We start from the raw sequence: 11,103 nt of genomic DNA on the forward strand, positions 1-11,103 counted from the left end.
TATGGGGGGGTAGAGCCCCTGCAGGGAGCCCGGGGAGTATAGGGAGGGGATGAGGAACTTCAGAGTTCCCTGTCCAGGGCTGCTTCCGCCGCCACTGGTCACAAACTCACCGCCCTGCTGTCTCTCCTGGTGCCGAGATCAGATCTCCGTGCAGGTTGGGTAGTTCGTAAACAAAGCGCCTACCTTGGTTGGTGCAGGCGGGCCAGTGAGACAAAGGAGGTCTCGCCTGCCTACTTGCCCTGAGGGTTTGCCCCCAGCGCCAGACAGACTGAGCTGGATGGTGTTATGTGCCCAAAGAGGAAAGGGGACAGAAGGAAGAAGGGTTCTGGATGCACGCTGGGTGGGACAAGCAGAGAGAGGCAGTATGGGGGGGTAGAGCCCCTGCAGGGAGCCCGGGGAGTATAGGGAGGGGATGAGGAACTTCAGAGTTCCCTGTCCAGGGCTGCTTCCGCCGCCACTGGTCACAAACTCACCGCCCTGCTGTCTCTCCTGGTGCCGAGATCAGATCTCCGTGCAGGTTGGGTAGTTCGTAAACAAAGCGCCTACCTTGGTTGGTGCAGGCGGGCCAGTGAGACAAAGGAGGTCTCGCCTGCCTACTTGCCCTGAGGGTTTGCCCCCAGCGCCAGACAGACTGAGCTGGATGGTGTTATGTGCCCAAAGAGGAAAAAAAGCAGGAATATCTTTCTTAAGGTTGGGAAAGTTTTCTTCTATAATTTTATTAAATATATTTTCTGGACCATTGAGCTGTACTTCTTCTCCTTCTTCTATCCCTATTATTCTTAGGTTTGATCTTTTTAAAAAACATGGAACGCTTCACGAATTTGCGTGTCATCCTTGCGCAGGGGCCATGCTAATTTTCTCTGTATCGTTCCAATTTTAGTATATGTGCTGCCGAAGTGAGCACAAATAGAAAGTTACTAAAGATACTAATGCTGAATAATTTTTAGTTTTAATTACATTTATTGTGTGTACATATATTATATGTGTGTTAAGTGAATAGGGAGTATATATGTACCACAGCATGCTTGTGGATGTAGAAGACAATTTACAGGAGTTTCGTTCTCTCCTTCCAAGGGTTGTGTCCTGGGAATTAAACTTAGGTCTTCAAGCTTGGAAAGAAGTGTCTTTCACAGCTAAGTTGTCTTGCTTGCTAACTTTTATTCTAAATCAGCTAAATTTGGGGAAAGGAATGGAGAAAAATGGGCATGTGACTGTGCTGTGAAACTGCCTTTCTCAACACAGGAAGCAATACTAAATGGAGAAATTTCCGTATGCCCGTCAGCTCCATATATGAATTGAATTCCCCCTGAAAAGTATCACACAGAAACAAAAGGAGAACAGGTTTTTCCTTAAGAGTGGACTGTCTTACTTTTAGCCATGTTGGTATCAAATGCAAGCTGTTATCAATGATTATGTCATTAGGAAAGCTTGCAGAGGGTTTACCATGTGCCAATTGTTTTGTTAGGACTAGGCAAACACCAGTGACAAGATAGAAAAATTTTAATCCTGACTCAGCCTGGGCAGAGTTGCAAGTGAGGCACAGATCCATAAGTATACCCTACAGAGTTGACTTTTGAGTCTCACAATTTCAAAAGGATTTGTTGTCATGGCAAAAAAGTTAGCTAATGCACGTGACCATATAAACTATGGTTCAAACCTGGGATGCTTTAAGGAAAAACAAAGTGTTATATTATAATAACTAAATGGAGTTAACCCAGGATTATCCAGAAGAAACTAAGACATATGGTTATGTGGACTTAGGAATTTAATGTGGTGCTGGAGAAATGGCTCAAAAATTAAGAATGCTTGCTCTACTCAAAGAAGGGAGATACACAAACTCTACTACCAAAAACAAGAAGAATAACCGGAGTAAACAACCAATGGCCATTAATATCACTTAATATTAATGGTCTCAATTCACCTATAAAAAGGCACAGGCTAAGAGATTGGATACGAAAACAGGATCCAACATTCTGCTGTTTGCAAGAAACACATCTCAACCACAAAGACAGGCATCTACTCAGAGTAAAGGGTTGGGAAAAGGTGTTTCAAGCAAATGGTCCTAAGAAAAAAGCAGGTGTGGCCATACTAATTTCTAACAAAACTGACTTCAAACTAAAATCAATCAGAAGAGATCGAGATGAACACTTTATACTCATAACAGGAACAATTCATCAGAATGAAGTCTCCTGAATATCTACGCCCCTAATATAAAAGCACCCACTTATATAAAAGAAATATTACTAGAACTCAAGGCAGACATCAAACCACACACACTAGTAGTAGGAGACTTCAACACACCTCTCTCTCCAATGGACAGGTCAATCAGACAGAAACCAAGTAGAGAATTAAGAGAATTATTGGAGGTAATGAAGCAAATGGACTTAACAGACATCTATAGAACACTCCACCCAAATAGGAAAGAATATACCTTCTTCTTTGCAGCTCATGGAACCTTCTCGAAAATTGACCACATACTCAGAAACAAAGGAAACCTCCACAGTTACAAAAAAAAAATCAGTGTCCACCTGTGTCTTATCAGATCACTACGGACTAAAGTTAGCATGCAACAACAATGCTACCCCCAGAAAGCCAACAAACTCATGGAAACTGAACAGTCAACTACTGAACCACACCTGGGTCAAGGAAGAAATTAAGAAAGAAATTAAAGTCTTCCTTGAATTTAATGAAAATAAAGAGTCAACATACTCAAACCTATGGGACACGATGAAAGCAGTGCTAAGAGGAAAATTCATAGCACTAAGTGCCCACTTAAAGAAAACGGAGAAAGCATACATTGGGGACTAAACAGCACACCTGGAAGCTCTAGAAAAAAAAGAAGCAGACGCGCCCAAGAGGAGTAGAAGACTGGAAATAATCAAACTGAGGGCGGAAATCAACAAAATAGAAACACAGAAAACAGTCCAAAGAATCAGTAAAACACAAAGTTGGTTCTTGGAGAAAATCAACAAGATTGACAAACCCTTATCCAAACTAATTAAACAACAGAGAGAGAACACGCAAATAAATAATATCAGAAATGAAAAGGGGGACATAACCACAGACACAGAGGAAATTCAGAGAATCATTAGATGTTACTACAAAAGCCTGTATGTCACAAAACTGGAAAATGCAAAAGAAATGGACATTTTTTTAGATAAGTACCATATACCAAAGCTAAACCAAGACCAGGTGAACGATCTAAATAGACCTGTTAGTCGTGAAGAACTGGAATCTGTTATCAAAAATCTCCCAAAAAAAGCCCAGGACCAGATGGCTTCAATGCAGAATTCTACCAGAACTTCCAAGAAGAGCTAATACCTATACTCCTTAACGTATTTCACAATATAGAAACAGAAGTGTCATTACCAAATTCCTTATTCCTTTTATGAGGCTACAGTTACCCTGATACCAAAACCACACAAAGACTCAACCAAGAAAGAGAATTACAGGCCTATCTCACTCATGAATATTGACACAAAAATTATCAATAAAATACTGGCAAACCGAATCCAAGAACACATTAGAAAAATTATCCATTATGATCAAGTAGGCTTCATCCCAGAGATGCACGGCTAGTTCAACATATGCAAATCTATCAATGTAATCCACCATATAAATAAACTGAAAGAAAAAAACCATATGATCATTTCATTAGATGCTGAAAAAGCATTCGACAAAATTCAACACCCCTTTATGATAAAGGTCTTGGAGAGATTAGGGATACAAGGGTCATGCCTAAATATAATAAAAGCTATTTACAGCAAGCCAACAGCTAACATTAAATTAAACAAAGAAAAACTCAAAGCCATCCCACTAAAATCAGGAACACGACAAGGATGTCCACTCTCTTCATACCTCTTCAATATAGTGCTTGAAGTTCTAGCAATAGCAATAAGACAACATAAGGGGATCAAGGGGATTCGTATTGGAAAGGAAGAAGTTAAGCTTTCGTTATTTGCTGATGATATGATAGTATACATAAGCGACCCCAAAAACTCAACCAAATAACTCCTACAGCTGATAAACACCTTTAGTAATGTGGCAGGATACAAGATCAACTCCAAAAAATCAGTTGCCTTCCTATACACTAAGGATAAGGAAGCAGAGAGGGAAATCAGAGAAGCATCACCTTTCACGATAGCCACAAATAGCATAAAATATCTTGGGGTAACTCTGACCAAGGAAGTGAAAGATCTATTTGACAAGAACTTTAAGTCTTTGAAGAAAGAAATTGAAGAGGACACCAGAAAATGGAAGGATCTCCCTTGCTCTTGGATTGGGAGGATCAACATAGTAAAAATGGCAATTCTACCAAAAGCAATCTATAGATTCAATGCAATCCCCATCAAAATCTCATCAAAATTCTTCACAGATCTGGAGAAGACAATAATCAACTTTATATGGAAAAACAAAAAACCCAGGATAGCCAAAACAATCTTATGCAATAAAGGATCGGCTAGAGGCACTACCATCCCTGACGTCAAACTCTATTACAGAGCTACAGTATTGAAAACAGCGTGCTATTGGCATAAAAACAGAGAAGTCGACCAATGGAATCGAATAGAAGACCCTGACTTTAACCCACAAACCTATGAACACCTGATTTTCGATAAAGGAGCTAATAGTATACAATGGAAAAAAGAGAGCATCTTCAACAAATTGTGCTGGCAAAACTGGATGCCAATCTGTAGAAGAATGAAAATAGATCCATATCTATCACCATGCACAAAACTCAAGTCCAAATGGATTAACGACCTCAACATCAGTCCGAACACATTGAACCTGATAGAAGAGAAAGTGGGAAGTACTCTACAACACATGGGCACAGGAGACCAGTTCCTATGTATAACCCCAGCAGCACAGACATTAAGGGCCTCATTGAATAAATGGGACCTCCTCAGACTGAGAAGCTTTTGTAAAGCAAAGGACACTGTCACTAAGACAAAAAGGCAACCCACTGACTGGGAGAAGATCTTCACCAACCCCGCAACTGACAAAGGTCTGATCTCCAAAATATATAAAGAACTCAAGAAACTAGACCGTAAAAGGCCAATCAACCCAATTATAAAATGGGGCACTGAGCTGAACAGAGAATTCTCAACAGAAGAAGTTCAAATGGCCAAAAGACACTTAAGGTCATGCTCAACCACCTTAGCGATCAGGGAAATGCAAATCAAGACAACTTTAAGATACCATCGTACACCTGTCAGAATGGCTAAAATAAAAAACACCAATGATAGCCTTTGTTGGAGAGGTTGTGGAGAAAGGGGTACTCTCATCCATTGCTGGTGGGAATGCAAAATTGTGCAACCACTTTGGAAAGCAGTGTGGCGGTCTCTCAGGAAATTCGGGATCAATCTACCCCTGGACCCAGCAATACCACTCTTGGGAATATACCCAAGAGATGCCCTATCATACAACAAAAGTATATGCTCAACTATGTTCATAGCAGCATTGTTTGTAATAGCCAGAACCTCGAAACAACCTAGATGCCCTTCAATGGAAGAATGGATGAAGAAAGTATGGAATATATACATATTAGAGTACTACTCAGCAGTAAAAAACAATGACTTCTTGAATTTTGCATGCAAATGGATGGAAATAGAAAACACTATCCTGAGTGAGGTAAGCCAGACCCAAAAAGAGGAACATGGGATGTACTCACTCATATTTGTTTTCTAGCCATAAATAAAGGACATTGAGCATATAATTCGTGATCTTAGAGAAACTAAATAATAAGGTGAACCCAAAGAAAAACATATAGGCATCCTCCTGAATATTAACCTTCATCAGGCGATGAAAGGAGACAGAGGCAGAAACCCACATTGGAGCAACGGACAGAAGTCTCAAGGTCCAAATCAGGAGCAGAAGGAGAGAGAGCACGGGCAAGGAACTCAGGACCGCGAGGGGTGCACCCACACACTGAGACAATGGGGATGTTCTATTGGGAACTCAGCAAGGCCAGCTGGCCTGGGTCTGAAAGAGCATGGGATAAAACTGGACTCACTGAACATACCGGACAATGAGGACTACTGAGAACTCAAGAACAATGGCAATGGGTTTTTGATCCTACTGCACGTACTGGCTTGATGGGAGCCTAGGCATTTTGGATGCTCACCTTACTAGACCTGGATGAAGGTGGGGGGTCCTTGGTCTTAGCACAGGGCAGGGAACCCTGATTGCTCTTCGGGCTGACGAGGGAGGGGGACTTAATTGGGGGAGGGGGAGGTAAATGGGAGGGGGAGGAAGGAGGCAGAAATCTTTAATTAATTAATTAATTTAAAAAAGAATGCTTGCTCTGCAATCATGAGGACAAGATTTTGGATCTCATAACAAATGTTAAATCCAGGCATCCTATGCACAACTCTGATTCAGTTCTGTGGCGCCAGAAACCGGAGAATCACTAGGGCTTCCTGGCTTGCTGAGGAAACATGATGCCCAGGTTTGAGGAGACACTGCTACAAAGGAATAGACAGAGCATAATAGGGAAGATGACATGACACATTATGATCACATGTGCATTCTGCTGCCCTGTTATGTCTGAAAAACACTGTTTCATTAAGTCATCTGCCATCTTTTTAAAATATTTCTTATTGTTTATTTATTTTATGTGCACTGGTGTGAAGGTGTCAGATCCCCTGGAACTGGATCTTCAGACAGTTGTGAATTGCCATGTGGGTGCTGGGAACTGAACCCAGGTCCTCTGGAAGAGCAGTCAGTGCTCTTAACCACTGAGCCATCTCTCCAACCCTGTCATCTGCCATCTTAATAACCTTTTCACCCCCTCTTCGGTATAAATCTTTGAGACTTGAGGATAAATGGTACAGGCATCTTATTTTAGAATGAGCATTCCAGTGTCACTTATTCTCTGCATATTGAACAGCTTTAGATGTTTGTGTTAATTACCACTTACTGTGGGAAGACGTTTCTTTGGTGAGGATTGAGAAATGCAAGTCATTAAGCGTCATTTTATGTTTACTTAGCAAATAATAGTGGCAGGTTTTTTCCCTAGGACAAATAACTTATTTAACCACAGGTTCTTAGCCTCATTCACACTATCAAATATGGATTCCATAGTATGCAGATGAAGGACAATAAATCAAATCAAAAGGTGACTATCTGTGTCAGTGTTGCACACAGAGACTACCAGGCAGGTAGCTATTATAGATCATAGTGTTCTCAGCTGGGTGAGATGGGCGATAACTTCTCCTCTGGTAGTGTATATAACACCTTCCAGCATTATAATGACATACAATAGAGATGAACCTTAGATTTGAAAAATTCTTAGTCTTTCAACATGGTAGAAAATGAGAAAACACATTGAGAACACCATGGGTGTGGTTAAGCAAGTCACGAATAAGGAATTAATATAGGTGTGAACCAGACTTAAGCAGTGACTTCAATTGAAAAAAATGACAGCCTAAAGTAAAAGGAAAAGATGGGAAAAAATGATGGGAAGTTATCAGAGCTATAGTGAATGAGACAAGACCATATAGCATTGGTCTTACGGGAACATGGAAAAATGAGTCTGGAGAAGACAGAGATGACCAGGCCAAACCTTAGTTTCCAAGATGGGGGGGAGGCAATCTTGCTTTTAGTGGGTCAGATGGCTTCCATCCAGAGAGACAAGGCTGTGGGGAGCTGAAGAACCATGGGAATGTAAGGCATGCTTGGCAGAACTAGGAAGGTTTCATGTGTTCAGGAGAGACCAATGCCCTAGTACTTTGCAGACTCCAGACCTTAGCACAGCATCCCTGCAGGAAAGAACATCTAACCAAAATGGATTTTTTTTGATGATCTTAACAGCTCACAGTGATAGTCCTGTAGATTGGGCTCAGCTGGGATCTGATAGCCCTTTCTTCTCCATCTCCTCCTTTTGAAATAGACATCTCTATGCTACACTATGCTATACTGTGCTCTGATGTGCTATTCTGTCTACTTCTGCCACTAAAATTGGATGCCTTGTGATGTTTGCTTTCATTGGTTCACAACAGGAAGGCAGTGTGCTTCATAGTCAGTTTACCTTGACTTCTCCTTAAATCTGATTAAATAAGATTATTCATTTTATGCTTTAGAATTAAAGTTCAAATAGTTTGAATCTTGGGGGTTTTCAAAATGTAATGAATGTGGTTTGCACTTGAAAAGAATATGGATTATAGAAAACTGGGAATGTAATACCATATACATAGATTTTTCTCCTCAAAATTTATATACCATCCCAGTTAGGATAAGAGACTGGAAGTAGGAGTATTAGGAGTTCAAGGTCATCTTTGGGTAAACAGTGAGTTCAACCCAGCCTGTTCTTTGTGAAGACTCTATCTCAAAACAAACAAACCTAACTCCAATGATAATGGTGATTGTGTAGAGGGTGTGGCCTTTGGAAATGATAAGATTAGTTTTTTCCTTACAAAGTTATTCCCCATACTTCCCACCCACAGAAAGGTCATTCACCTTTTTCACAGATGAGATAACCATTTTTGAACAAGGAAGCAATATTCACAAGTTATCCACTCTGCTGGCACCTTGGTTTAGGGTTTTTCGGTGTTTAGAACTGTGGGATATTGTGGTTTGTCATTAATAAGCTGACTAGTCTGGTTTTCTGTTACAGGAGTCTGGACTAAACAACTGGCAGTGGTCTATTCTATTTTAAGCTATGATTTTCATATAATATTGATATTGAAAGTTATTTTGCAAGGGTGCTTGCAGCAGTGGACTAGTGTGGTAAACCAGTTAATAAAGTTGTCTGGGCAGACTGCCTGGGTTAGAACCCCAGCTCTTCTGCTTACTGTTTGTGTCACCTTGGGCAAGTGATCCACTGTCTTCCAGGCCTCAGAGTCCTTGTCTGTGAGATGGAGGTAATAGGGCACCCACACTTAAAGAATTATGTTAAAGAATCAAGGAGTTAACACTTGCAAAGTGCTTAGACGTGCAACCGCTCAACTAATGGGCTTATCTGTGTTGATACTTAATTCTGCAATGAGACAGCCAATGTAGGGAGGGGACAACATGGGGGGTGGTAGGGACAGTTGTCAAGAAAAGAAACCTTAAGCTTCTACAGTGCAGAGAAACTGTTTTTGCCTCAGGAATCATCTTGATCCAGAAACAGTGTTAGTGGGATGACACTAGGCTACTTTGTGTTCCATGAAAATCTCTTATCAATATTGATGCCCAAGAAGTAGTCCCTGGAGGCCTGCACTTGGGAATGCTTACACTTTAGCCTTGACTCATCCATATTTACTCAGGCAAGGATGACCTAAACTCGAGGAAAATTCTGCTTATTGGGCCTCTGTTTTTCATTTCATGATTCTGTTTACTTTTGTAAAACAAATGATTGACTCCTTTGTCTCACTGGAAACAGAGAAAGACATAAACTTAAAACACCTGCATGCAAAAGAACTTTCCAGACAGCAGTCGTGGTGGTTGGCACATCATCTATTCAGGACAGTATACCAATGTTGGAAGGAAGCTGCTGAGACCTGTGGCTTTCCCAGTGTCCACCTAAAGCTTTACAGTGACTTGGGTGGGGCACTAGCTCTATTAGCAGAGTGCTTAACTAGCATGCATGAAGCACTGGGTTCCACCCTTATCCCTGCATAAACTGGATATGACGTCTCATGGTCTGGAGTTCAGGGTTATCCTTGGATGTCTAAGGATCTGGAGGAAAGCCTGGGAGACATGAGACTCTATCTCTAATAATAATAATAACAACAGTAATAGTAAAAGATTTACACTGAATGGAATCCTTACAGGAGACAGCAGCCTGGGTATAGACCAACAAGAGGCATGCAGCTCATTCATGCTTGTTCTTTCTGATAAGATCCATACCAGACAGGAAAAGGCTTCGAAATTTAGAGATTAGTCTGGGAATTCTTCAGGGCTTAGAGATCTCCTATCCTCCTCACTGTATTAATCAGTATAAGGAAGCATATACTCACTCAGAGCATTTTTCTGAGTTATTACATGTGTGTGCACACACAAACACATCTCTGAGTTGCATACATACATTCAAATGTGTGATAGCCATGGGTCCAAGAAGATAATCGAAGATCATAGAGGAGTGAGTATCTCGCTCCCTTCAGAGAAGACTTTTTGAGAGGTGATCAATCTGAAACTGTGACATTGAGTCCTTCATGAATCCTTTTGGCCAGATGCATTGACAAGGAATTCCGGGCAAGGAATAATTAACTCTTTGTTCACATATCATATTTGTACTGATATTTTGTTTCTGTTTTAACAAATAAAGCTTACCCAAATATCAGAGTGCAGACTCTAGACACCACTAGAGTCCAGGGAGTGGTGACACACACCTTTATTTAATCCCAGGGGGACAGAGGCTGAGGGATCTCTGTTAGTTCAAAGACACCCTGGGCAACAAAAGGTTGAATTACTTAGAAGAGAAACAGAGCTCACAAAGGGATCCCACACCTTTAATCCCATCACTAGGTAGGTAGAGACAGGAGTGGTATGGCTGAGTGGAGAGAGGAATATAAGGAAGGAGACAGGAGTTCAGGGCAATCTGAGGTTGGGTGGACACAGCTGCAGTCTGAGGTTTGGAGATGGATGCAGTTTGCACTCTTGGGTTTACTCCTGCCAAAGGACAAAGTCTGAGGACAGGGTCATTCCTTTGGTCTGACACTGGTAGAGGTGAAAGAGCTCTCTAGTGGCTGGCTGCTCTGCTTCTTTGATCTTCAGCTTTCACTCACTAATATCCGAGTCTGGGTTTTTACTAAGAACAATTATAACTAGTGCTACACATATTTATCTTTAATTTCTTCTTGTTGAATTCTGTCAGTTTAGAATGTTAAATTCTATACATCCCTGAGATTTTAGAATAAGAGGGGGGTAATAGATTTTAACTAGCCAATCTAAAAACACTTAACTGATGCTCATCATGGATCTGGCAGTGTCCTGGGCTCTGGGATTGAAATGGAGACACTAATCCTGTCCCATGGGAGCCTAACAGAGGAGATGAGACTCTTGTACGCATGGGACAGACTGAATCCTAGGTGATTTTAAACGAGTAGTGTTAAAAAAGACCCTGTCAAACACATTTGCTTTTGCTAGTGATACACCTATATCAGAGATATTTAATGATATTCT

At 41.1% G+C, this 11,103-nt stretch overlaps 1 non-coding gene across 1 annotated transcript; it reads right to left on the reverse strand.

Annotated features, from left to right (window-relative positions):
- Positions 1 to 797: 797 nt before the first annotated feature.
- LOC130880862 (U6 spliceosomal RNA) lies at positions 798 to 904 on the reverse strand. Its single transcript, XR_009057659.1, has one exon. It is a non-coding gene; the product is annotated as a U6 spliceosomal RNA (small nuclear RNA).
- Positions 905 to 11,103: the final 10,199 nt, after the last annotated feature.

This window comes from Chionomys nivalis, chromosome 8, assembly GCF_950005125.1.
Source record: "Chionomys nivalis chromosome 8, mChiNiv1.1, whole genome shotgun sequence".
Lineage (NCBI taxonomy): Eukaryota > Metazoa > Chordata > Mammalia > Rodentia > Cricetidae > Chionomys > Chionomys nivalis.